The 27437-nt window shown below is 45.0% G+C and overlaps 1 long non-coding RNA gene across 1 annotated transcript; it reads right to left on the reverse strand.

Annotated features, from left to right (window-relative positions):
* Positions 1-6111: 6111 nt before the first annotated feature.
* On the reverse strand, positions 6112-25958 carry LOC131507057 (uncharacterized). The gene is made up of 2 exons (XR_009259298.1): positions 25048-25958; positions 6112-7614 (listed from the first exon to the last, which is right to left on the reverse strand). It is a non-coding gene; the product is annotated as an uncharacterized LOC131507057 (long non-coding RNA).
* Between the last annotated feature and the right edge of the window lie 1479 nt (positions 25959-27437).

Below are 27437 nucleotides of genomic sequence, written 5' to 3' on the forward strand. Positions count from 1 at the left end.
CCTGGCCCTGTCACTTCCTGCCTATGTGATCTGGGGAGGGCTGTCTCTTGTTGTCTCTAAACTTCAATGATATCCATCTCAAAGTTGCTTGGAGAACCACACGAAATTATTTCTGCAAAACTGCCAACCATGAGGCTAAGATCAGTGTAGATATATTTCCTTCTCCAGTTGCCCTCCTCCTAACACTCTATCTATGCCTCTACCGCGCCACTTACAACTTTGAACTTTGTTCTTTAGTTATTTGCATACAAACTAACCTCCCCTAACCTCTAGTAGTAGGGGTAGCATAACTTCTTAGGGCATCAGGAGTAGCATAACCTCCTTAAGGGCATCAGGTAGGTCTTCCTCTTCAGTCCCCCAACATACACACACACGCACACACACACACACACGCACACACACACACACCTCCCAACCCAGCACCTAAACATGGAAGTCATTTAGCAAATCTATGAAGAATGCTAATTTATGGACATTTTCCACTGAGCTTAATTCAGTGCCATCACAAAGAGTGCTGAGTCCATGCTTATTGATCCGCTCATTGCCACAAGTCCACATGCTAGTTACCACCTTGAGTTGCACTAAGGAGAATGCTAGAGATATGTGCTCCACGTGAGTGCATGGTCGTGTGCGTGCATGCCACAGACACATCTCTTTGGGGACGGGGGATCATGGGAGGGAGGCCTTGAGGCCCACAATTATGCTCCTGATTGAAAGGAGATGAAATGAATTGGTACCCTTTGGCCTAGTGAAGGGTGTATATGTCGTGGTAAAGCACTGGCTTTGGAGTCAGATGTTACTTCTCTCATCAACCACCTTTTATTCTTTTTTAATTGTGGTAGACATAACATAAAACTTATTGTCTTAACCATTTTTAAGTGTACAGTTTCATTGCATGAAATACGCTCACAGTGTTGTGCAACCATCACCTCCATCCATCTCCAGAACCCTTTCCATCTTGCAAAAACTCTATGCCCATCACACAATGCCCCGTTCCCACTTCCCCCAGGCAGGCAGCATTCTATTTTCTGTCTCTACGAATCTGACCACTCTAGGTACCTTACACAAGCAGAGTCATACAGTATTTCTTCTTGTGACGGGCTTGTTTCCTTTAGAGTAATATTCTCTGCATTCACCCATGTTATAGCATGTGTCAGAATTTCCTTCCTTTTTCAGGCTGAAAAATACTGAATTATTCCAGTATTCCAATATTTCTATTGCAATATTCTATTTTGTATATATGTGTATTTTATGAAATATATATGTATATGCATATGTATGGAGTATATATATTCCATTTTATGTGTGTGTCTGTATATATATAGATATATATTTGATCAGTTTACCCATTGATGGATGCTAGGGTTTCATCCACTTTTTATCCTTTTGTTGTTGTTGTTGTTGTTGTTCTGTTTATTTATTTTGAGAGAGAGAGAGAGACAGAGTGTGAGCGGGGGAAGGGCAGAGAGAGAGGGAGACATAGGATCCGAAGCAGGCTCAGGTTCCAAGCTATTAGTGCAAAGCCCAACGCGGGGCTCGAACCCACAGACCTGAGCTGAAGTCGGATGCTCAACCAACTGAGCCACCCAGGCACCCCAGACTTTTTAGCTATTGAATAATGCTGCAATGGATATGGGTATACCAGCCCTTTTATGCCTACCTCTTCATCTAAATAGTCTCTTCTCCCCAGTTCTAGTCTATCTGTAATTCCCTTAATTTCCAACATCAAATTCTTCAATTTCTCAAGCATAGCAAGGACACAAAGCTAGCTCCCACTAAAATTGAGATACACAGATAAAATGTAGCTACTTTGTTTTGTCTATAATTAGTTTGATTTTCTTCCTTAGCTCTGACACTGTGGATGTGCCAGAAAAAAAAAATTAAGTTTGTTTTGATCTGATCATTTATGTGTTTTTAGGATACAATATTTTTAGATAAAAATGCTCACTCCTCAGGACTAAGTGAATGTCTGTGGTGATAGAAGTATTCTGTATCTTCACTGGGGCATGTATTGGTTTTGTGAGTACCTTTGTCAAAATTCAAGCTATGTACTTAATATCTGTGGCTTTATTGTGTGTAAATAATATCTCCATAAAGTTAATTATAAAACTTTTAAAACCTCACTCTTTCAGATAGCCTTTCCCTCCCCTTGCTTCTTTGCTATAATGGCTCTGGGGTATATGAGGGAAGAGAATTTTGTGTCCCTGGCTTGTCCTGGGACAGAGTCTAGTCAGTTCTGCAGCAGAAGAGGAATATAGGATATGGTAAGACAAGGAAATGGGTGGGATCTGCCTTTGTCTTCCAAGAGGAGAAATGTAGGGGTTTCTAGCTTGGTGAAACCTAAGTAGCAAAATCTGGGACTGTCCTCTTGGATTGTCCCAAAGTAGCTGTGGTCCAGAGTTCTTTCTTTGTTGTCATTCATTCCCTTTCTGACAAACATTTCCACCGGCACCACAGCAGGATGACCAGACAGCTCAAAGATTGGTTTGGTATTTTCTGACGTGCTTGATTAGCACATGTGTTTGACTGTCCCCATGGTCCTGGGTGGAGGGTGTGACCCTGGCTTGGTGTGTGTGTCTGGATACTTGCTGACTGCAATCTGCTGGTCTCTAGACAATCTCCCTCTTTCTCCTGGTGCTACTGGCCCCAAATGCTGAAACTGGCAACTGCTCGTTCAGCAATTCTAGGGCAGGCAATGCAGGAACATGGCAGGGATGGAACAGGGGCCTCTTTCCTTCTCAACTCAGCATCGTCTCAGTTCTTGCTGCAAAGTCCTAGGCTTCCCATCAGTCCATATGGCCAGCTGGTCTACCCCAAGCCCTGCTCTGGGGGCCACTCATCTAGTACTCAAAAAGGGCCCCATGGTAAGACCACCAACTCTCAATTCAACTTACACACCATGTGAAAGCTGAAGGCAGCTCAGGAAAGCTATGCTCAGGGCCCCTCTTTTCCTGATCAGACTGCTCTACTTCTCTGTGGCTATGCCAAAGACTGGATGGGCCAGAGATGGTGTACCAGGAGAACAATGTTCACGAATAATTTCCAAGCTTGCACACTTGTTAAAGGTTCTAAGAGTTTAGGATCATTTCCTGGAGGCCCAGAGTCCAGTTATGAAGCTTTGCGAATTTACTAATTTACTTGTTCCTTAAATATTTATTGAGTGCTTTCTACAACTGTATTAGTGCCAGATGTATAGTGCTTAGCAAAACTGGCCCAGTCCTCACAGACCTCACACAAGAGGAAACAACTGGCAATCTAACAATCACAAACAAGTAACCACACCCTATGTGAAGCTCCACGAAAAGAAGAGTTCAAGGTGCTATCTCCATGAGAATATAAACTCCACAAGAGTTTTGTGTGCTTTGTTCCCTACCTAGAAGGCAGCCTGGCATGTATTAGGTGCAAAATAAGTATTTGCTGAATGAATAAGAGCTATGAGATGACTTCTGAGGAGGTAGGGTGAATTCCCTGAGGAAGTGCTATTTTGGCTGATGTTAAAGATAAGAAGCTCCATTTTCTTAACTCAAATTCTACTGAATGAATTTATATTAACCAGACTCTCAGGAGACTAATTCACACACCAGGATACACTTATTATTTTTGCACTAGGAGATATACCTGATTTCATATTTCCCTGGGAAGCACCCAAAAAAAATTCCAAGGGGAACTATCTTTGGTGTTACTGAAATTCTGTTGAGTTGAGCAGTATTTATGTGTTCTGGGAGCCAAATTAATTATCCGAAGGCTAACGCAGAAGAACTTGGAATCAGTAAAGTGGACACTACCTTGACTTAAAGGACATTCAGTGGCGCCTGAGTGGCTCAGTCGGTTTAGTGTCTGACTTCGGCTCAGGTCATGATCTCGTGTTCATGGGTTTGAACCCTGCTTCAGACTCTGTGCCGACAGCTAGGAGCCTGGAGCCTGCTTCGGATTCTGTGTCTCCCTTTCTCTCTGCCCCTCCTCTGCTCACACTCTGTCTCTCTCTGCCTCTCAAAAATTAAAATAAAACGTCAAAAAATTAAAAGATAAAAGAACATCCATAGAAGTCATTCATACAACTTACATAAAACTACTTTCCTACTAGGGGCGTTCCTGTGCAGATCAAAGCTCCCTCCCCCTGCCCCCTACAACTTGGTCGTACTGAGGAATGAGAGCACATCACATTATTGCAATTATTCCTTTTCCTGGACTCCAAGCTGGGAACTAATGTGAAATTTCAGGGCCGTATTATTTTGCCTTTGGCTGTCTGTGAACCTATTGTCATCAAGGCAGTTATCATCCTGAGACTGTGCCAACTTTACTTTCTTCCTAGTTCCTGAGATCCTTTTAAATCAGCAGTCTATGACGGCTTTTGTATGCCTCTTACAGGATGACCTCCACACAGCCATATGCTCTCTCTGGGTAATATATCTATTTCCATATGGATACGTGCATGTGCTTCTGTGGGGCTCTTCATACATCTGCATTCAGGTGCATGGATTTATGGTATGACAGCAAAGTCTTGTGCTTTACTTCACTAGCCCCATGTGAACATTTACCTCAGTGTTCAGGCACATCACCCATCTGTGGATACATACATGTGCATATCTGGGTGTTGAAAGTGTATACATAATATTTATGGGGCACCTGGGTGGCTCAGTCAGTTACGCGTCTGACTCTCAGTTTTGGCTCAGGTCATGATCTCACAGTTTGTGAGTTTGAGTCCCATGTCAGGCTCGAAGCCAACAACACAGAGCCTGCTTGGGATTGTCTCTCTCTCTTTCTCTCTGCCCCTCCCCTGCTTGTGTGTGTCTCTCTCTCTCTTTCTCCCTCTCTCTCCCTCTCTCTCAAAATAAATAAACTTTTAGAAACAAAAAAGAAAGTGTATACAGATATTTACTATACAAATCCTTCGGGAGCACTGCTGGCTGCCCAGAAGTGACAATCTGTTTAAACCAGATGAAAGTTGAGTCAAGGGAGTCTAGAAGGCTGGGCCCTTCTTGGACACCAGAGAATCTGTCCTTTGCTGAGCCATGGAGAAAAGCAGGGAATGAGTTAATGTGAGTGCTGGCAGATCTCAGAAGAGTATTTTGCTCACAAAAACTGAAAATAGCATATGGAAGTAGGACATTTGAGCCTTATGGAAAAGAATTAAAGGATACTTTGTAACAAAATGCCATTCAGGAAGTAGGGGATCTCTACAGTCCATGTGGGCCTGAAGCACTATGGGTCCAAAGGGTCATTTCTAGCTCATGAAACATATTGAAGTTAATTTCCTTAAAATGAATATTTTCCCCCATCTGCCTTTATAAAACAGATGTTTCTAGTCAGAGCCTTCCCTAACGACAGTAGGTTTCTCCTTTGAGCAGCAGTGCTGTGGAACAGGCACCCTCATTCCCAATAATTTTCCTGGAAGATCTGAGAAGTGAGTGCAGCTGAGCGGTGAGGAAGGAGTTAGAAGCTGCACTATCTTGACGGTTCTGGCCTTAGGACCTCCGAGGTCAATGCACTGGGCTCGAGGAACCTCTCACCCCACCTCCAGCCCTGCCCCTCCTTCCCTCCTTCCCTCTGACACTTGGCTTTGCTTTCTCTTGAGTGCTGAATGTTTCTTGAATTAACCATTTCATTTAAAAAAAATACACTTTCATCACCATGTATTAATCGCCTCCTATGACATAGTCCTATGACATCAGAGCTGCTGCCTGTCCATGTGGTGCTTTGGGACAAATTAGAAAAGATGTTCCTTCCACCTTACTTTTCTCTAGGAAAACATTGTCATAATATACTGATTTTGTTTGAATGAGACCCGTTAGTGCCACCTGCAGGAAAACCATCCGTGATGTCTGTAATGTGAACTGTGCCCTCTTAGAGTTAAAAGCACAGGCCCTAAAACAGGACAGTCTGGATTCCAATCTAACTCTGCCTCTTCCAACAGTGTGACCTTGGACAAACTGCTTCACTTTTCTCAACACTAGGTTTTCTCCATTTGTAACAGGGGAATAATCTACCAAAGTATCAAACTTGTTGTAGAGATTCAATGAGACAATGTATGTAAAGCACTTAAGGGGTACCTTCCTCAAATAGTACACGATGTGCAAAAAGGACGGGAGCACATTAACAGCACACGTAGTGTAAAGTAAAAACCAGATTTATTGGGGAAACACTTAAAGGCACAGAAGTCATAAGCGTTGATGAGGCTCTGAGGTCGCACGATTCCCCAGGGTGGTATGTCGGACTTGGCTCGGGAGGACAGCTATACTTGGGAAGATCCCAGGAAAGGGATCCGTGCCTTCAGTGCTCCACACACATTTGGAGAAAGAACAGGAACATCTGGATAACTCTGTGGTGATGGAGCTTCCTGAGCCTTGAACCAGCCTTGTTAGAAAGAGTCTCCGCCTTTGGCATCGGCCTCGTCCTCTCTTATCTGACTCCGACCAAATCTACAAATCTTTTGTAGATTTCTTACTACAAAAGAGAAGGAAATGAGCCTCCAGGGCCACGTGACTTTCTCTCTGAATGTGTCACACAAGAAAACATGGCAAGGGTTGAACTCAGCTTTTCCGGTTTCTGCCTCAACTAACAAGTCAGCCTAGAAATCATCAAGCCACTGTAATTGAAACTAAGTCCAAATGTCTTAGAGCCCTACATTGAAAAGGACACATGAGGGATCATGTAATTCAATCCTACATTTGTGGATAAAAAGGAGACTCAAAGCGCATGGTTTATTTGGTTATCAGTAAAAAGTGGCTGTCAGGACTCGAGTCCTCATCTTCCAAATTCCATTTCCTCTTAAATTGCAATGAAGTGCAATTTAACCTTGTTTAGCACATCAGTCACAGACATCCTATTAAATACAAGGGACTGAAGAAAAGACAGTAGCTTCCAGAGTGAACCCAGAGAGCGAAGAGATGCAGGGATGACGAATTTTGTTCAAAGCCTTTGACTTCTGTAAACAAGAAAAGCTATATAATTTAGCAAATAATGATCAGGAGGGCACCACTTGTTCGGATCTAGGACAGGTCGTCAAAGGTTTGTTCAGAGGAAAAATTATAATCTTAAAACCTTTTTAGTTTAAGAAGAATGCATGCTAAAGAAGCGATTATTCGGGAAGATAAACTGAAGACAAAGCACAATGTCAAACATCTAAGGAAAGTAGAAGGAAGAAATTAAAAGTAAAAGCAGAATGTCATGAAGTTGAAAACAAAATCAGTGGAACTGACCGCCAGGAGAAAATGCTGCACGTGGCTCTTGCGGCCTCTTGGCACAGCTCGGGAGCAGACGCACCAGCTACTTTGTTGCGGACCATCTTTTCAAGGAGGTTTGTGTAGCCAACAGCTTTGAAAAATAAGAGTGCCTCTGCCCAGAACCAAGGGCAGCATTCTTTCCATCCGTTGTAAAAGATTCAAGTTCCCTCAGCATGGGATTCGGATTCCTCCTCCTGGAACACAAGGCGCTACGTGAGCAGGCAGCGCGGGGAGTTCACGGCGTCGACCTGTGGCAAATGCCCACATGTTGGCTCTCCCAGGCCCGGAAGGCTTGCGTGTTCTGCCAGCAGACTAACCAGTTAGCTTGCAAACAGAATAAAATCTCAGACCCTTTGCAGGTCTTCATTTCCAGCTTTGCAGGAATCCAGAGCTGATTCATTGAAAAAGACAAAAATAGCAACAATAATAAATAATCCATTCAGTTAGCTTGATCAAGAAAAAAGGGGAAAATACAAATAAATTTAGGAGTTAGAAAGTGAATTAGCACACGTGTATAAGAAACTACAATTCTAGGGGCGTCTGGGTGGCTCAGTCGCTTGAGAGTCTGACTTCAGCTCAGGTCATGATCTTTCATGGCAGTTGGCGGGTTTGAGCCCTGCATCAGGCTCTGCACTAACCATGTGGAACCTGCTTGGGATCCTCTCTCTCTGCCCTTCCCAATCTCTCTCTCTCTCTCTCTCTCAAAATAAACTTTAAAAAACAAGAAAAGAAACTGTAATTCTTTTTTTTTTATTTGCATTTGTCAATTTGAGATATAATTGACATCATACTGGTTTCAGGTGTACAATATAATGATTCAATATTTGTCTTTGGAAACTACAATTCTTACAAAAGAATCATTTGTACAAATATGCGCTAATATCTTGAAAATCCGAGTTAAATGGATAACTTTTGAGGAAAACATAAGATATCAAGATTCATGCCAAAAGAAGCAGAAAACCTAAACAGACCCATGTCATGGAAGCAATCAAAGGCCAAAGCCAAGGTCTGGGTCTGCTCTGCAGATACGCCACATTCTTCTAGTGCCTGCCAGCTGGCTTCTCCCTGGCCCTTGACCAAGGATCTGCTTGAACTTGAAGGTGGAGGTCAAATCTGCCAGCCTTGACTGCAAACATTATGATGTGATGAAAATGACCAAGTAAATCACATCTTTTCACTAGAAAGAGGAGATGACAGATGGTTTTTTTTAAGTAGCATGCATACACATTTCTTATGAAGCCTATCGCTTAACTTCAATGCAGTTTTCTTTACGTATAAAATAACACTTTTGCTCCGGAAATTGATTTGACAAGGACAGCAGGATCACCAAAAGGAGTCTTCCGGTGCCTGCCAGTGCATTCCTTTGGTTGAATCCACTGTCATGGAGGGCGGCCCTTCCCTGTACACTTCACCCCACCCCACTGTCACCATCATAACAGAATAGCGGTTCTCCGCCCAGCTGCACCAGCGCTGCCTGAAAACTTGTCAGCAACGCCACTACTGAAGCAGAAACTCTGGGGGTGGGGCCCCCGCTATCCATGGTCTGATGAGCCCCTCCAGGTGTTTCTGATGCACAACCAAGTTTGCAAAGTATTATAATAGCCTTCATTCATGTCATAGAATTGAGCATCTGTCACAGCCCACTTCCTGTTGGTTGCATCAAAACTACTCAGAAGGAAAAAATTCCATTGCTTTGCAGCCCCCCTCTCGCTATAAATAGTGAACACTTGCTCACCAGCAGCTGGAGTTCTGGCCCATCCTCGTTGGAGCTCTCCAGGCTCCATAAGACAGCTGCTGCAGAATACCAATAGCGGAAAGAACAAGGGCATTCATACGTGCTGAGGGGGAAATGCGACCATCTTATGGGCCGTGCTCCATAAAGCCATAAAGCAGTTTTGCAGTGGGAAGAATAGGAAAGCAAGAGTTGCCCCACTTTTTCTTCTTTTAATGAGGAAAGTTAAGGCGGAAATAATTCACAGCTACATCTCCGCCCCTCATCCTAACTAAATGTGGGCTTTAAAGAAACAACAAGGTCTAACGCTGAGGCAACAAAACGGGAAGGATCAGGAACCTGAACCCTTTCCCTGTTTCTGGTACCAATTCACCATATGACCTTGGGAACGGGACTTAAGCCTTTAATTCTTTTCATTTGTATTCCTGTGCGTGAAATATGAGTGATAATAACCCCTCCTTCCTTCCTCACAAAAGGGTGAGTGGATTCATTATGTGATCCAGAAAAGAAGTTTGAAAAGAAAACAGCTACAGGCAAAGCTGGCCCTAGAACACCCCAGCCCAGTCTCGACCCACCTCTCTAGAACTCAGGGAGATATTGGGGAAGGGGCGGTATTTTTCTAATTCTAATTTTATTTTTTTAATTGACATCAAAGTTAGTTAGCATCTGGTGCAACAATGATTTCAGGAGTAGATTTCTTAGTGCCCCTTACCCATTTATCCCATCCCTCCTCCCACAACCCCTCCCGTAACCCTTAGTTTGTTCTCCATATTTATGAGTCTCTTCTGTTTTGTCCCCCTCCCCGTTTTTATATTATTTTTGCTTCAGGGAAGGGATGGTATTTTTAAAGACCCCTCCAGCTCATCCACACACACAGCCTGAGAGAGCCTGAGCTGCCGACCTAGAACCCTCACCACTGTCAAGGCTAATTGGGCCCCTTCGGGCCTTGGCTTGTCCCTCTGACTTTGAGGATGATGGGGGAGGGTGGAGGGTGCTTTTTCATGATTCTCTCTTATCCCATGTCCAGCCTGACCAAATGTTTTGAGCCCAGTAGAGGGATACATGCCTAGCAAATGGAAGGTACCTACAGAGAAATGAGGCTGGCTTTTTTAAATCAAAAGGCATAGTTTGCATTCCCTGTCACCCCTGGACAGTGTCTCCCTCCCGAGAGGTCTGTAGTCTGCCCACCTTTCCTTCCATTGGAAGAACTGTGTCGTATCTTCGTTATTCCTTTGCATGTTCTAGGTGCTCCATACATGTTTGTTGAATGAAAGATAAAAGAAAAGTGAATGGACTCGTTCTTCCCCTTCGAGAGAGTACCTGACACATATTTTATCCGGCTTTGACCTGCTGGCTGCACTGACAACAGGTTGCTTGCGTTACCCCCACGGTGGACTGCCCTGGGCCACTGCTTCTTTGCACAGAGGATTTTATCACAATGAGTCCTGGTTGTTGCTCAGACAACCTTCTTCTATGCAGTAAAAGGAGGCTCAGAGAGAAGAAATGATCTGGATCTCTGCTTCATCTAGAAACTCGCCCACAATGCTTCTCTAGAAACTTCATTGTTAATATGTTAAGTGATTGGACGACAATCACTGTATCAAAGGACTTAGAAAACTTCAGAAGCAAAGCCTGGATTTGGGATTTAAACAACATCTGGACATTGTCTTTGAGAAGTGAAGAGCACACTCACACACTTGCCCCTGTGTTACTACGACTCCAACTAATTCAGCCACAATCACAGAGAGCAAGAGAGATAGCTTTTGAAAATAGGGATGATGTGGCTTGGGTGCTACAGACCCGCCCGAGCCCTTCCCAGGGTTACATTCTTGATCTACAGCTTACTTGTTCTAATCAATTTATGAGGGAGGCCTTGGGTTTTGTCCATCTTAGAGATGAAAAAGCCGGGGCTTGGAGAGGAGCACCCTGCCTAGGTGGGAAGGAATTCGAAGTTCATAATTAAGTCCACCAGCAGGGTGGGTCTGGACAGAATCCGAAGATACACAAGGTTGTCCCGTCTTTGCTGTGTCCCCTTCTCTGCTCCGGCCTGCCCTCCTTGCTCTGCAGAGGCGGTCTCCTGAGCCTCATGCCTGCCCCCAAACCTGTGTCTGGGGTTGCCCTCTCTGGCCTGGCATTGGATCCTCATGACAGCCAACTACCCTTTTCTACCCGACATCTCCCGCTTGATCACCCCTCCCAAACACAACTTGCTTCTCCTGCATTGATCTCATTTGTGCAAAGAAAAGGGTTTCTATTCCAGATCCACCAATGGCCGACTGGAAAGGGGGCCAGATGGCCAGAAACAGTGCCCCCTCCTCTGATAGCAAAGTGAGGCCACATTCACATTGTACCACTTACTCCACTAAAGTGGGGTACTGGTCCACTGTTCTCCCTCAGGAAGGTATGTGCAGAAGGCCTCAAGCAAATGACAGAAAAATGCCCCCATAAGTCCCCAAAACATAATTCTTCCATGATAAGAGCACGACGATTTGTACACCGTCTACCAGAAATCAGGAACTCCAAACGTCACTACCCCTTCTGACGTATTAGTACCCCCATGTTACAGATGCGAAAACTGAGGCTCGGAGCCATTCGTAACTGGCGCACTGGTGATAGAGCGTGAATCAGAACCCCGGTCTGCTGGATTTCAACACCCGTGCTCTTAACTCATACATTCCTCCTCAGTCAGCCTACCTCTGAGGAGGCTGATTCGTCCCAAGCAGCACTGATAGCGGGCAGTATCTTAACGTAGGGAGCTGGATGATGCTCCAGTGGGGCCTCTTCCTCCTCTTCTGTATCCCCAATTCTCGCCTCTGCAGGGAGCTGACTTCCTGTCACTTTTCTCCCTGACCTGCCCATACTTCCTTTAATCCCTCTACCTTTCATGGGTGGTTTCTGATGGAACGGTGTTGATGGCTCTTTATAACTATCCTTTTAGTTCTTTTTTTAAAAAAATGGAAAAAAAAAAAAGTGTATAGTTTAAAACGCGGAAGCATGGTCCAGTGAAGTAGAAAATTATGTCGGAACAAACAACAATAAAGACAGAACCCTTAGAAGGAGATGTACCAGACCTGTACAGCCCATGGCAAAGCTATTTCACACCTCGAAAGCCTCTGTGGAACCACTGCACGCAGTGCAGGGTTCCTCGTGCTCTCCCTGCAGACATCACCAGGATGAAGGCCCTGGCCCCATACAAGGAAACATTTGGAGCAGCAGAACTGGCCCGTCACTAGGCATCGGTGAGCTACTTAGCAACTGACCAGCCTTGGTAATCCGTCAGCCTCTCTGGGCCTCAGCAGCCCGCCTGCCAGTGACTTCCAGATGCTGGTGCCAGGTCGACTATAACCGAATCACCTAGAGAGGCTTTTAAAAATTCAGCTCCCGTCCACAACTCTTACTGAACATGTCTCAGATGAAGCCGCAGAATCGGTGTGTTTTGAAAGTTCTCTGGGTAATCCCTACCTACAGCCAGACTTGGGAACCACTGGACTAGATGATATCTAAGAGAGTTTACAACTAACTGAGAACTTAGGAAATTTCCCCCTAGTCCACTAAGGGTGGCCTGATAGCACCCCCATGGTGCAGGCATTGACAAGTGCATCCCAAACGTCAGGTCAAAAGGGACACCGGTCTCTATTGCAGACCAGAAACTGCAAGGATGAATTTTTTTTTAATTTTTGTTTTTAATGTTGATTCATTTTTGAGAGACAGAGAGAGAGAGAGAGACAAAGAGTGAGCGGGGGAGGGGCAGAGAGAGAGGGAGACAAAATCCAAAGCAGGCTCCAGGCTCTGAGCTGTCAGCACAGAGCCCAACGCAGAGCTCGAACTCACAGACCGCGAGATCATGACCTGAGCCAAAGTCAGATGCTCAACTGATTGAGCCACCCAGGTGCCACAAGGATGATTTTTTTTAAATGTTTATTTATTTATTTATTTATTGAGAGAGAGAGAGAGAAAGAGAGAGAGAGAGAGACAGAAAGAATCCCAAGCTGTCAGCACAAGATCAGCACATCTCACAACCATGAGATCATGACCTGAGCTGAAATCAAGAGTCAGAGGTTTAACTGACTGAGCCACCCAGGCGCCCCTGCAAGGATGAATTTTGATGACCTTTTGAAATCAAGACCCAGTGAGGGGCTTGGCTGCCACCCAAGAGAAAATGGGGTTTGGCTTTTGCCTGGCTGATGGAAGGCGGCGAATAGTTCACTGGAAAGAGTGACAATTCGTAACATGTTCTTGACAGAGAGAGACCTGCTGGAAAGAAAGCTTCCCTCTGTAAACAGAGCAGATTCCTTACTTTTTCGAGTTTACTGACAAACAGAACCAACTTCGGAATTTCTTTTATGTCTAAGCACGCTTGATGAGCAAAGTCCCTGTGATGATAACATCTTGCAGGGGAAGGGATTTTAGAGAGCAAAATCTAAGACACTAGCTATTTTGGGAGAATTTTCTTAGGAACTATTGCTGTTATATGAGTTGCATTGTGTCCCCCTGCAAAAAAAAAAGATATGTAAAGTCCGAATTCCAGTGCCTCAGAATGTGACCTCATTTGGAAATAAGATCTTTGCAGAGGTAATCAAGTTAAAATGAGGTCACTAGTGTGGGCCCTAATCCAATATGACTGGGTTTTTATAAAAAAGGGGAAATTTAGACACAGAGACAGACACACACACCAACAAGACCATATGAAGATACACGTGGAAAAGGTGCCATATGGGGCGCCTGGGTGACGCAGTCAGTTAAGCGTCTGACTTCAGCTCAGGTCATGATTTCACAATTCATGAGTTTGAGCCCTGCATCGAGCTCTGTGCCGACAGCTCAGCCTGCTTCAGATTCTGTGTCTCCCTCTCTCTCTGGCCCTTCCCTATTTGTACTCTGTCTCTCTCTCTCTCTCTCAAAAATAAGTAATAAATGGGGCGCCTGGGTGGCGCAGTCGGTTAAGCGTCCGACTTCAGCCAGGTCACGATCTCGCGGTCCGTGAGTTCGAGCCCCGCGTCAGGCTCTGGGCTGATGGCTCGGAGCCTGGAGCCTGTTTCCGATTCTGTGTCTCCCTCTCTCTCTGCCCCTCCCCCGTTCATGCTCTGTCTCTCTCTGTCCCAAAAAAATAAATAAATAAATAAAAAATGTTGAAAAAAAAAATTAAAAAAAAAAAAAAAAGTAATAAACATTTTTTAATTAAAAAAAAAGAAAAGATGCCATAGGACTGGTGTGATATGTCTACAAGCCAAGGAACACCAAAGACTGCCAACAAACACCATACGCTCAGAAGAGGCAAGGAAGGACTCCGCTACATGTTGCACAGGGAGCATGGGCCCTGCTCACACCTTGATTTTGGACTTCCAGCCTGTAGAGCTGTGAGACAATACATTTCTGTCATTTTAAGCCACTCAGTTTGTGGTGCTCTGTTACCACAACCCCAGGACACGGATACTAACCCTAGATTTTAAAATCACAACAACAAGGGAGTCTGGGTGGCTCAGTGGGTTGAGCATCTGACTTCTCCTCAGGTCATGATCCCTCGGTTTGTGAGTTCGAGCCTCACATCAGTCTTGCTGCTGTCAGTGCAGTGCCCACTTCGGATCCTCTGTCCCCTCTCTTTCTGCCCTTCCCCCACTCATGCTCGCTCTCTCTCAAAAATAAATAAACATTTAAAATAACAACAACAACAGCTATTATTGGTCACAGGATTTTACATGCGTGATCTCATTTAATCCCATCCACAACCCAATGAGCTGGATTTATCATCCCTGCTTTCATTTTACTGACATCCCCACTTTAGAAAAGAGGCAGGCGTGACTAAGTAAGATTAAGAAATTTGAGGGGCGCCTGGGTGGCGCAGTCAGTTAAGCGTCCGACTTCAGCCAGGTCACGATCTCGCGGTCCGTGAGTTCGAGCCCCACGTCAGGTTCTGTGCTGACAGCTCAGAGCTTGGAGCCTGTTTCTGATTCTGTGTCTCCCTCTCTCTCTGCCCCTACCCCGTTCATGCTCTGTCTCTCTCTGTCCCAAAAATAAATTTAAAAAAAAAAAAAAAAAAGAAATTTGAGGGACTCCTGGGTGGCTCAGTCAGTTAAGTGTCCACCTCTTGATTTTGGCTCAGCTCGTGATCTCATGGTTCATGGGATCGAGTACCCCAGCAGGCTCTGCACTGAGCATGGAGTCTGCTTGAGATTCTGTGTCCGTCTGCCTCTCCCCTGCACATGCACAGGTGTGATCTCTCTCTCAAATAAATAAATACAGACAGACAGACAGACAGACAGAAAGACAGACAGACAGACATAAGAAATTTGCTAAATACCAGACAGCTAAAAAGGGGTGGGACTTGGAGTTCGTCTAGGGCCACCCACTCCATATTATATTGCTGCCGACACTGTAGAGAAGATTACATGGAAGAACCACACCTGGGGGGAGAGGGGAACTAAGCTGTTCCTAGAAAACCGCTGGGGCTGATATTTATGGCCTCATCTCATTATTTTGCTTAAAGTAAAATTGCAGATCAGAAGATAGAAAAGGTAAATACCAAAAGACACTACTAAGTGAAATGTAAAATCGTTTTAAAGTAAGTCATCTGAGATTGGCCAGACCCTGCTTCTAATTCTTAGTATAAATTAATCAATGATTGAGTCTGCATATTTATAAAGATGACTAAAAACAGTGATGTAAGGGGCGCCTGGGTGGCTCAGTCGGTTAAGCGGCGGACTTCGGCTCAGGTCACGATCTCGCGGTCCGTGGGTTCGAGCCCCGCGTCAGGCTCTGTGCTGACAGCTCAGAGCCTGGAGCCTGTTTCAGATTCTGTGTCTCCCTCTCTCTGACCCTCCCCCATTCATGCTCTGTCTCTCTCTGTCTCAAACATAAATAAACATAAAAAAAAAATTAAAAAAAAAAACAAAAACAGTGATGTAAGAAGTACGACCGTTTCCATTTCTCAGCCAATGAAACTGAGCCCTTCAGGGCAAGAAGTGACCGGCCCAGAGGACAAGGTTGCACCGGAGCCAGACCGGAGCCTGGAGAGTGTAAACCTCTCCCTCTTAGGACAGTAGGCTCTGCCTCCTTTAGAAGCAAACACATATGTGAGGCATTCCACATACAGCTAATTATAACGAGATAACACATATAATGTGATCCTTCCTGGTTTGTCCACTGAGATTATTTTCACCGGAATTTGCCCAGTTGAATATATAAACTATTGGGGCTGGAGGTGAAAGAGTCACATGACTATAATATTTAAGACATTACTTTGGTTGCACATATATTTAAATCACCCATTACATCAGAAATATTGCTATTTTCAATCTCACATTTCACGAAACCATGTTATTCAAACACTTCACAAACATCTTCAGCTCTCATGGCTTCATTGTCACGAGAGCCCTTTTAGGAATCACCTAACACGGTTTTCAAGAGCACATTCTGCTCCTGCCCGAGCACTTAAAATTCCATATAGAACACTGGTTGGAAGTGTTACCTCCTCTTGTATTCGCCCTCTAAATTTAGATTCGTCATCTCTACAAGTATAACTGTTTACCACTATTGCTCTTTTTTTTTTTTTTTTACATTTATTTATTTTTGAGAAACAGAGTGAGACAAAGCGTGAGTGGGGGAGGCGCAGAGAGAGAAGGAGACACAGAATCTGAAGTAGGCTCTAGGCTCTGAGCAAGCAGTCAGCACAGAGCCTGATGCGGGGCTCGAACCCACAAACTGTGAGATCATGACCTGAGCTGAAGTCGGACGCTCAACCGACTGAGCCACCCAGGCGCCCCACCACTATTGCTCTTAAATGATCTTTAAGAATTCATCTACAATGCTACACAGCACTGCACAACAATCACGAGGACCTCTTTGGAGGCATAATAATAGCTGAGCGCCCATGTGTTAAATTTCTTTGCCTCCTTCTCTGTCAACTCTACCAGGAGATCCTCTCTACAAGCTTCCAAAATTAGGGAGGATTGGAGTTGTTCCGGGTTAATGAGTCTTTCCCAAACAGAACACTTTCTTATTCGAAATAACATGAGAAATTAGAGAACACCCTGAAAAGAAGACCTCCCTGCCCCCTGCTTTGTGAGGTCTAACTTTTAGGTGCTAAAAGCTTTGGCCACAAGGTAGTGGCCTAAAGATCAGACACAAGGAGGGAAATGCCTGACATTACCCAGTGGTAATTTCAGTGGTTTTCAATGATGAAACCAAACTGAACCTATGATTTTTTTAAGTTGCATTATCATGTTTGTACTTAGATAACTCAAGCAGAAATTCCCCAAGAAGGCTCATGAGTCCGGGATTATTACATACTCAGGTCTTGTTTTTATGGACGAATTCTCACATGTTGAGTCTAGCCTCTTGAATTCTCCAGGTGGAAGTGTTGGTGTCAGCCCCTGCCTGTCCTCTGTTGCGTGTAGACCTGGAGGAATGTTCCTTGGGACAGGCTCAGACCTGCCTGTGACCGGGCTGCCCTGACAGGCGGCCTAGCTTTTGTGCACAGCCTCAGCCCATCAGGTTTAGGTGGCCCCCGCCACTGCCCTTCTACTCTGCTCCCCAAAACTTCCACACCCTTGGCCCCAGCCTCACCCTCCTTTGTGGGAACCTGCTTCCTCTCAAGCACTAGCATTCAAGATAAACATTTAAATTGTACTTTGCACTCATTTTCCCCATTTTGTTTCCTAGAATTTCAACATATTTTTGATACTGAGCATTGTGGGTTAAATAGGCTTTTGTAGGCTAGTCTGGGAACATTGTTTCCAGTGAAAAAATGCATTCTGTGTTGGAAACAAACAACATACACAAAGAAACGTTGGGAACACGACCTCTTTGTAGAGTAGGGACTGCCTGTCCAGCCTCATGTATCAGAGTTAAAGCATACAAGCATTCTCTTTTCAAATCTGGCAGCCTTTTTTTTTTTTTTTTAATCTCAATCTGGGATAGAAAGCTATGAATCTGGCCACATGTGGGGGACGCTGAGGAACAGACCAGTTTGATTTTATCATCCTCTTTCTCACTAGGAGGGGGGATATAGAAATAAAGTGATATGACTGCCTTCTTCCTCTTTAGGAAAATGCCAGCCTTCTAAGGGGAAGGTGGTGGGAGGTGGTTAAATTGTTCATTCAGTTGGCAGCCATCATCCACTTAATTAATTAAATCATCCAACACCCATGATGTGCTGGACACTATTCTAGGTGTTCCTGTGAAAACTGACAAAACACACAAGGTCTGTGAGGAGACTGACACTCAGTAACAGAATTAAATAAACAAGAACATGTAAAGTAGCAACAAATGCTTTTTCGAAAATCAAGCAGGGCAAGTATTAAACAGGAGAAGTGAGCCTAGGGAGCTACTTTGGGTTGGACAGCCAGGGAAGGCTTCCCTAAGGAGGAACTTTTATACCAAGATCACAACCCAGCTATGAACAGAGAGATACAGAGAAGAGAATGCAAGGCAAAGGGAACAGGGAATGCAAAGGCCCTGAGGTTGGACAGAACTTGATTTTATTCCGTGAACAAAAGGGTCAGTGTGGCTGGAGCGCAGCAAATGAGAAGGAGGGAGGGTAATGTGAGAGCTGGTGCAGAGGTGGTAAGAAACCAGATCCTGCAGGGCCTTGGGGCCAGGGTGAGATGGTTAGATCTGATCCTAAGTGCAAGGGCAACATTTGGAAGGCTTTAAACAGGGCAATGGCTTACGTCATCTGACTTGAAAGGCCACTCTCCTACTCCATGAGAAGGCCAGAGGAGAGGCAGAAGTTTTAACTAATACAAAGACAGTCAGATGGTGGTGGCCATCAGCTACTGTGCACTTACCCTGTGCCTGGAACTCTTGAAAGTGTTTTTACCTACTGGGGCGCCTGGGTGGCTCAGTAGGTTGAGTGTCAGACTCTTGGTTTCAGCTCAGGTCATGATCTTACAGTTGGTGGGTTTGAGCCCCGCATCGGGCTTTGTGCTGAGTGTGCAGAGTCTGGTTGGGATTCTCTCTCCCTCTCTTTCTGCCCTTACCCTGCTTGCTCTCTGTTTCTCTTGAAATGAATAAATAAAAACTTAAAAAAATTAAAGTGCTTTACATGCAATACACTGATTAGTCCTCACAACCACTCTATACAGTGGAAATTATTAGAATTTCCAAATTACACATACAGAGGGGCGCCTGGGTGGCTCGGTCGGTTAAGCGTCTGACTTCGGCTCAGGTCATGATCTCACGGTCCGTGAGTTCGAGCCCCGCGTCGGGCTCTGTGCTGACAGCTCAGAGCCTGGAGCCTGTTTCAGATTCTGTGTCTCCCTCTCTCTCTGCTCCTCCCCTGTTCATGCTCTGTCTCTCTCTGTCTCAAAAATAAATAAACATTAAAAAAAAAAAAAAGTTAAAAAAAAAAAATTACACATACAGAAAAAAAAAAAAAAAAGTAAAGAAACTTCTCTTTGGCTGGTGGCATTACAAAAAAGCACCTGGGTGGCTCAGTCGGTTAAGTGTCTGACTTTGGCTCAGGTCATGATCTCGTGGTTCGTGGGTTCCAGCCCCACATTGGGCTCTGTGCTGACAGCTCAGAGCCTGGAGCCTGCTTTGGATTCTGTGCCTCCCTCTCTCTAGGCCCCTCCCCATTCACGATCTGTCTCTCTTTCTCAAAAATAAATAAACATAAAAAATTTAAAAATAAAAAGTCCTCCTTTTATAATTACATAAGTAAATAATAGTTATTATTTAAAAACCATCTTAAATGAGCAAAAAGAAAAAATTAAATCACTTGAGATCATATCACTCTGAGATAACTACTGTTAACATTTTGGTTTATATATTCATAGATGTTGGGCTATGGAAATATATTATCTACTATTCTCAGAAGCATATGACTCCTTACTTCTGTATGTCACATAATTCTTAGATCACAGGTTTTTTTACATTCTTTTTATAATTTAGAAATACAGTCCACAATCCATTTTGAATGAAAGTATGAAAAAAAAATGTTGAATTTTAATACATAGTAAATGGTGGTTTAAAATTATAGAGTAAGACTGGACTTTTTAAATGTAATGAAGTTCTCCAAAAAGCATTTTTCTGTCCTTTTCTGTGCTGACAGATCGAAAATCATCTGTCAGACATGAATTGCTCCCAAGATGGCCATACTCAGCAAGCATCTCTGGTGGGTTTGTTTGGGTCAGTCAATGGCAGAGCACGCTTTGTGGCAATAAGCCTGCACAAATGTCCCACGCAGCCAGCCAGCACCGTGCCCAGCATCAGGACGCCCAGTGTAGCAGCAGCAGACATAACCTCTGCCCTCCACGTCAGCCGCTAGGGCCAGAAAAACACACTGAATGACTTGGGCCCAAGGAGTATGTCATCTCAAAAAAGTAAAGATCATCTCAAATATCTCAAGGACGTCTCAAGGTATCGCGTGAGACACCTCCATCAAAGTGTACTTCCAGAGACAAATTCCTCTGCTGTCCGAGTCCCCACACCAGGGGACTTGATGGCACCAGGAAATCTCATGTGAAGCTTCTCCACAAACTTTTCCTCTACTCTGCCTTCTTCCAAATGGTTTCTCCACCACTCTCCTGTTACTTCCCTTTCCTCTCTGTACATGTTGTCATAGTTTGGACAGTCATGGCTCCAATCCCACGACCACTAGTTTATGTGAACCTCAGACAAGTTATTTAAACCCTGAGTCTTGGGTTTCCTAATCGATAAATGGAGATAATTAATATTTGGTAAGATCATTTTCAGGATTAAATGAAATCATAAGGAACAAGCACCTGGGAGACAATAGACCATCCCTACATGCTATTATCTCCTCGCTTCTCTCCTGCCCTCCCACGCTCACCCTTAAAAGGATCTCTTGGGCGCCTGGGTGGCGCAGTCGGTTAAGCGTCCGACTTCAGCCAGGTCACGATCTCGCGGTCCGTGAGTTCGAGCCCCGCGTCGGGCTCTGGGCTGATGGCTCGGAGCCTGGAGCCTGTTTCCGATTCTGTGTCTCCCTCTCTCTCTGCCCCTCCCCCGTTCATGCTCTGTCTCTCTCTGTCCCAAAAATAAATAAAAAACGTTGAAAAAAAAAAAATTTAAAAAAAAAAGGATCTCTTACTCCGCGTTAAGCTGTGTGGTATTGGTGGAAGGCCCAAATGGGCCTTGATATGAGCCCCAACCAGTCATGCTTTTGCTGTGGGATGCTGGGCAAGCCTTTAAACCCTCACGGTCTTGGGGATTACTATCAGACACAAATGAGATCGCAGATACCAAATCACTTTTTATCCAAGATAAAGCTCTTCAAAACCTAGGAGAGAATAAGAGAAACAGCCCTTGGATGAACATGAACCTTTAAATATGATAAATCCACCATATAATCCAAAAACGTTCAACAAGCATTTTCAGCGGGACTAGTTTGAAAGGGGAAAGTTAATTGCAAAATACTCAAATCTTACCCAAGACTGGTAGAAGAGAAAAGAAAATTGACTTATGCACAACTGAGAATGAACCTAGCCTGCTTTAATGCACTACCTCTGGCCTCACCCCAATGGGTAGAGAATCACAGGGGAGGCCAGTTCAGAGAGGGAGAGCACAGGCTACGTGGAAGACGTGCCCACCTTCCCTGCTAAGCAGTAACCAGACTTCCCGCTCTGCTGGGGAACCCATGCTCAGCCCAGGCCTGAGGCATTGCCCAGAGGCCAGGTTGGGAAGAGGTGCTTAGGGTTTACAGAATACACATCTCCACGAGACCTACAGAGCTGCATTGTCCCCTGTGGAGACAGTGCAAGGCCTGCCACAGGGCTCTTCTGTGTCTCCCTCTATCTTGAGCACAGGGGCTTTTCAGCTGGGCTCTTTAAATGTGGCTGAAAGATATTCCAAAAGATTAGCCACAGCATCTTTTCCTGGGAATTGATCTATGGACTTAGCAAGGAGGATCAATAGGACCTTAAATGACCTGAAAGGACACTCTACATTCAAAAAGACTGCAAAGCATGTCCCCAGCAAAGTGCATTCAGAAAAGGGATGGCTTAGCATCAAGTCCCTCTGGGGATGGGCTGCTCATGGGTTAAAGTGTCATTTCAATGCCTGGGATACCAAACACTTCGTCAACTTGTCCCTGTTTGTGACTTGTTGTGACCTGTTAACAGGGCCATGTGAATATATTCATTTCTGGATAATGAGTTCAAAATCAGAGTCCTGTTTGGACAATGAGTAACACATTTTGCTGTCCGTCTATTTTCTAGCGGATGGCACCTGTACCCCTCCAGGTGAAATTTCACAGTCTAAATCATCATAGCAAAAGGCCGACCTCTCCATTCCTGCACAGAGGAGACAAAATATCTTTTTGCTGGATACCCAACAAAACATGGACAAATCTATCACAGCCCAGAATATATGGGTCTTAATAAGCCTGATCTCTTTGTCCAAAGTACATGGTAATCTCAGGAAGGTTAGGCTGCTGGTGGTGGCCCATGGAGCAAAAATGTAGTGCTTCTCTAAGAACTCGGGAACCAGGTTGCCCTCAGAAAGTTAGACTAGCAAAATCTGCATACACAATGGATTTGATGAGAATTCAGAAGGAGTAAACCAACACAGTGACTACATTTGTGACTGAAGATTTTGGAGATGCTCCAAATCCCCATCAAAGTGACTGGACTGTGATATCAGGAAGGTAGAAATAGAATGTGATTATGACTTTAAAAGTGTGAATCTGCCTAGTTGGCTGTAGAGAATGCTGTGTGGAAAAACCGGCTTGAGGAGACTGGAGCATACAGAAAATGTATGCCTGCCCAAAGTCTCAGAGGCAGGCAGGGCCATCTGAGCAGGGATGAGTGGGTGCGGGTGGCCACATTCAGGACATTATATCAGGAGTATTTCTCTTGGGGACCACATAACTAATCTCATTTATTCTAACTCCAGGCTAACGAAGCAAACATTTGGATGGAATTTATCTTCTCAAGTATGCTTATCTACAAAGGGAGACTGTGCTTGCCAAGACAACCTAAGTATTCTGGTCTATAGGTTATAATTCAGTTATATACATCAGTCTCTGAGGTCTGATGATTGTGAATCCACTTGAGGAAGGGCAGGATCTGGGCCTCGATGAATGTGGTAATGTTTGTGGTAAGCAAGTCAGCTGGAAATACCCTTCTATTCACTCAGTGTAGAGTAATATCAAAAATACTATATACCTACCCTCTGCCATGGTAGCATTTGCATATGAATGATGGCAGGACCTAAAAAATCTTTTTGCTGAATAAACTAAAATATTTTTTAAAGCAATAAAATAAAGTAATACTTAGGAAAAGTTGGTTTTGGTTTGGCGGGGGGCAGGGGGGGTTGTAGAGACAGAGAGAGAGCAAGCACAACCAGTAGAGGGAGAGAGAATCTTAAACAGGCCCCACCCCCAGCACAAAGCCCAACAAGGAGCTCAATCTCACAACCCTGAGATCATGACCCGAGCCGAAACCAGAAGTCAGACACTTAACAGAATGAGCTACCCAGGTGCCCCAAACACATTTGGTTTTGATGGTACTTGTATTTTTCAAATTTCAGCATCTTATTGATTTTTCTGAAGTAATTTCTAAAGCAAGTGCCTCTTTGAAAATTGCTTCCCATTTGTCTTTTTTTCCCCCAAATTATGTCACTCAGCAGCTTCAGACCCAAGCCCGACAAGGATTTTCATATCCCACAACGCGAGGACCAAAAGCACCAGGCACGCTGCGGGGGGAAGAATATTTGCCCAGAGTGGACCCAGATAGGGAGATCTGGGCTGCATCTTCCCTTCCCCCATGCCCCAGAAGATCTAAATTTAGTTTACTGGCTATACTGCAATGACATTAACATGTTGCAAGAACAAGAATCAAGCAAAAGAGAAAAAAAGAAGCTTAATGTGGTGCGAGGTATTTTAATGCCATGGCAACTATGATGTCTTCTCTATTATTTAATTCACTTCCTCAGGTCAGGTTATTCTGCCCTCTCTTGCACTTCCTGTTGCCGTAACCAAATCAGGTCACCCTGAATTTGGGAGTCCTCTTCATGACTGCAGTCATGTCTATTTCCAGCAGAATGAATTTTCTCCATCTCTTCCTTTGCTCCCGGACCTTTATTTGGTGCCCTTGATGTTCCTGGTTGCTCTTTGCTGTGCACCACATGCTGTAAATGCTTCCCTTTCATGCACATCTCCTCCCCCACACGCTTCTCCTCGCTGCTCCTTTCCCTGCCCCTCCCTCCAGCTTCTGCAGTTGTCACCAACACAGACCTTGATTAGTGACTCAGTAATTCAGAATCCAAGCACCTTGGTTCTCCTGAAAGTCCCATGCCTCTCTTCCTAGAGTAAGATAAAGGTCTCTCTCTCACGCCCCCAGATCTCAGTGCCATTAAGCTGAGTTGACTTGGGTCTTGAATATTCAGTTAGTTAGAGTTGTCCTGGCTTCTTCCCCTTTCCTTTTCCTGGGCATGTCCGTGGGGCTCTTAATGCTCTATTTAACTTTTCCCCAGGAAAATAATTTTTAGAGCCCACTTGCAGTTGGAAACACTAAGGTCCAAAGAGCTTAACTGCCCAGTTGCATGGCTAGTTCTTGAAGGATACAAAATAAATGGGGTGAGAATTCAATCACATTGGTGAACGTGGTGGGGGGCGGAAAAAACCTTGCTAAGGGGTGAGCAATGCCAAAATGAGACTTGATGATTATTTAAGAGTTCCTTCACCCATCCTGTTCTGGTCTCCTTGCGGGCAGTGTAAGCAAATAATCAAAGTAGAGCCAGGATATCAGCCACAGATCCAACAGGACCCCTGAGATGTTCCTGCTTTCCTAGATCATGGAGACTCGGAAGACCACCGAGCAGGGCAGGATGAGGGATCAATGATCCTGGAGTCACTAGCTAGGGGTCACCAGCCAGCACTAGTGAATCCCACACAAGCTCCACATCCACTAGATTTTTCACAATTCACTTAGCGCATAGCGATGAATGGACAGAATTGTTGCCCCTAATTGTAGGAGGGTGCATAAGATACAAGATGCCTCTAAAAATATATTTACTGCAAGAGTTCTAGGAGTCTTCTAAGGAAGCACCAGCCTTCTCTGGGGAAAGACATGGGCAGTAAAATGAGTAAGATAACTCAGTATTGTGACTGCTTGCTGCAGTGGGAGAGGGACTTACGTTTCCCAAGCTGAGTGTGAAGAGAAGGGTATCTCCTTGGATGCAAAGGAAGCAAGACCGAGCAGCTTAGAAAAGTCACGCCTCGGTGTGAGCACGGAAGCAATCCCACCCCCAGCCCGGGCTGTCAGAGGTCCTGTGCAGCCCCCTCCGCCTGCCAGAGCTCGCTGCGGTGCTCCTGGATCTGCTGAGTTAGGAGCTGGGCAGTGCTGCTGTTGCTGCTGCACATGGTGATTAAGGGCTTTATTGATTTTCTAGCCCGTGACCACATTGGTGGGGACCGAGTACGACAGAGGAGAATGGCGGGGAGCCAAGTGCAAAGTGGGTTTATGAAATGAGCTCTCAATGAAGGAAGCTGTGGGAAAGAATGCGATGGAAGCAGATTTGGGGCCAGTAGATGTGGGAAAGTAGAACAACTCAAAATCACTCTTCAGACTTCAGCTAAAACAGAGCACTTTGCCAAAACACAGGAAGAGGATCTAGTCTGTGAGCCTCGGCGCTGTTTCTATAAAACTAAATATCCCTCTGCAAAATCATCACGGACAATGCTTAACCTTCATTCCGGACCAGGCACTGTGTTGGGTTCTACAGCCGCACGTAAGAATCAGTCAGTCTAGAGAGAGAGAAGGCGATGGAAAACGTACACAGGTAGATTTGTAAGAAGGCAAATGCATCTTAAGGGAACCATAAAAACAATTTTACCTAAACTTTGGGCCCAGAGCCAGCAGGGATGAATGGTAGGGGAAGGGGCCTGGGGCTGTGTCCAGGCTGCTGCCTGCCTCGTGTGCAGATCTGAAGAAGGTTCTCGGGGGAGCTTTCGCTCCCTCCTGCCCATTCTGGCAGGAAGGCCCTGGTGCTTCGCACCCCTACCCTTACAGTCCAGAGGGGGCCTGCTTCTGCGATAGGGGCTGTGTGCAGTGTTGCAGGTGCTTGCAAAGGAGCAGGTGGAACGTGAGCACCTGACGGTTTGGGTGTGCAGTACAGGCGATCTCACAGCACCAGGAAACAGCTGGACAGCCTCCTCTGAACCTAAAGTTAGGGGCAGGACACTTGTGACGTCACTCATCCCCATGCCCCCACATACCTACCCACCATAAACCCAGAGTCTGTAGTTACACCTGTGTGTTTGTGTTGGGAGGGCCGATTTCTTCCCAGCCACCTTCTCCCTGCCTCAGCTCCCTCAGAGTAAAGGAATAAATTCTTTTTGCTTCCTTGAAGCTTTCGGCATGTTTTCTGCCTCTTGATAAACTGGAAACTGGGGAAGAAGAACTGGTGTGTTTTTGTGCATCGTGTAACATGTAAGGGAGGAGATGATAAGTTTAAAAAGGAAATAAGAAAAATATCACATAACTCAAAACCAATGAGAGACCAAGTTCGGTACCTGATAGCTTTTTTTAAAAATCAGAAAAAAAAGGGGCGCCTGGGTGGCGCAGTCGGTTAAGTGTCCGACTTCAGCCAGGTCACGATCTCGCGGTCCGTGAGTTCGAGCCCCGCGTCAGGCTCTGGGCTGATGGCTGGGAGCCTGGGGCCTGTTTCCCGATTCTGTGTCTCCCTCTCTCTGACCCTCCCCCATTCATGCTCTGTCTCTCTCTGTCCCAAAAATAAATTAAAAACGTTGAAAAAAAAAATAAAAAAAATCAGAAAAAAAAAAACAACACCCCTATTTCTGTGGTTCATGTTTGAAGATGATGTAACCTGAAGTAACTCTTCCATCTTCCACTTCAGGGACACCTGCTCTGCACAGCTTTGGAGCCCATGTATTTTACTGGAGGACTTTAGGGAGGTTGCACTTAAGCCAGAAGACTTCAGAGAGGTTTAGTCTAAGCCAGGGGACCTCAAAGTAGTCTAACCCCAGCTGGGGGGGGGGGTGGTAGTGGGGGAACCTCAGGGTGGTCAAGCCTAGGCTGGCAGTCCTTTGAGTGATCTAGACCAAGCTGGAGGGAACTTACACCAGCATAGCCTAAGCAGGAAGAACTCAAAGTGGTCTAGCCTAAGCCAGGAGACCTCTGAGTGGTCTAGCCTGAGTCAGGGGATCTCAGAGTAGTATAGTATATGCCTGAGCAGTCTCACACTAGAGCAGCCTAAGCCTCTTCTCCCCGGCAGGAGGAATTTTCACTCTGTTCTAAAGATCCCAAAGCCCCTCTGCAGGTCAGCAACCCCAGGACCCAAGTATCCTAACTCCTGGTCCAGGGCCGTTCCCTCTGTTTCTGAAACCAGTCAAAAGATATTGAAATTCCTGGCAGTGAATGGGACAAGCGTCCCTAACGTTGTTGTTGTTTTTGTTTCACAAAGAAAAACTGAATTTAAGAAGAAACTCACAATACTCGATAAAAATATCTAGCATTTAAGCACAAAGCCGAAAACAAGGCGTGGTCTCCGGGTGCTGGAAGTAC

This window comes from Neofelis nebulosa, chromosome 3 (assembly GCF_028018385.1).
Source record: "Neofelis nebulosa isolate mNeoNeb1 chromosome 3, mNeoNeb1.pri, whole genome shotgun sequence".
In the NCBI taxonomy this organism is placed as follows: Eukaryota; Metazoa; Chordata; class Mammalia; order Carnivora; family Felidae; genus Neofelis; species Neofelis nebulosa.